The following is a 1,316-nucleotide window of genomic DNA, read 5'->3' as shown; positions in this document are numbered from 1 at the left end:
AGCTTTTGTTATCCATGTCCTTGTTTACCTATTTGGGTCGGATTATTACTACTTAGTCTGATGCTATTGCTCAACTCTAATCAATGAACATGATGTGATTATCTATGATACGCTGTTTTCCCGTTCTTCTTTATGATTATACTTGTGGTTTTCAAGGGGACTCGAGCGGTTTCTCGAGTGCCTCTCCGTAAGGACCTGTTCAATGGATGACCGCCCGGGAAAACAGTGCAACCATGAGGGTGGAATGGGGTGCCCTTAGCTGAATAATTAGAGGATCCGGGGTGTTCTTCACTGATCTCCAACACAGACCACACAGCTTCTCAGATAAAGAGGAAAGGAGAATAATGGGTTTCCCAACTATATAACTAACTTTATTGACATAGTATGTAAACCAAAATGCAGGGGATACCCACACTCTGGTGACAATCATTACAAAGATCCAAACCAAACATAGTTCATCATGACAAACATAAATGCACAGGATATAGCAAACTACCCTGTCTAACTAAAACTAACTAAGACCGAGGCTAACGCTAAGACTGAAGCTTCCATGTATATATTGATTTCATATTAATTACAAGATCCAACTCTAACGATCTATGGTTCTAGGTTTATCTTGGTCTTGCAGGCGGGATTGCCATAAGACTAGTGTCCATGCTGAGGTGAGCGGTACGGGTGCTGAGTCCCAACGGGAGCGGGGGAACCACCGTCCAGATAACGACGTTCCGCGCGCTCAACCCGCAGCAGGGCGATCTCAGCACGAGCCCTACTCAGCTCGTCTAATGCATGGTCCAGCTCCGTGTTTAGCACGGCGGCTAGGTTGACTGTGCTGCTCAACCTAGGATTGCCCTCACCGACAGGTGAGACAATCACGCCTCCTGTGCTGCCAGATGAACGGCGGGGGTAATACTTCAGGTCAAGACCGTCAGCTGCCCCACCGAAAACCGAGCAGTAGTGCGAAAGCGCACGCCGTGCAGCATCTTGCATGGCTGCCTCAGCTGAGTCCCGCTCAGAGATAGAATAGTGCTCTGAACAGGCCTCTGCACCCTGGAGACTGTCCTCCGGGCAGCGCACCAAGCAAGTCGCCTCCCAGCGGTCCGGGTAGACCCCGCGACTATGCTGGTAGACCACACAGCGATACTCGACGGACCAAGTATGCCGGTCAAATGCCCGACGTAGCAGGGTGTCGAGCGCATCGTGGAAGTGACACCCGCGAGCAGCGTCGCGAGTGATGGGTCGAGCAACCCATCCTTCCGGCTCAGGGTTAGCAGAGAAGTCGGTGTCGTGGCTCGAGCTGCCGTCGCCATCTCCGTCGT

This window comes from Zea mays, chromosome 3, assembly GCF_902167145.1.
Source record: "Zea mays cultivar B73 chromosome 3, Zm-B73-REFERENCE-NAM-5.0, whole genome shotgun sequence".
Lineage (NCBI taxonomy): Eukaryota > Viridiplantae > Streptophyta > Magnoliopsida > Poales > Poaceae > Zea > Zea mays.
This window is presented reverse-complemented; position numbering follows the sequence as displayed.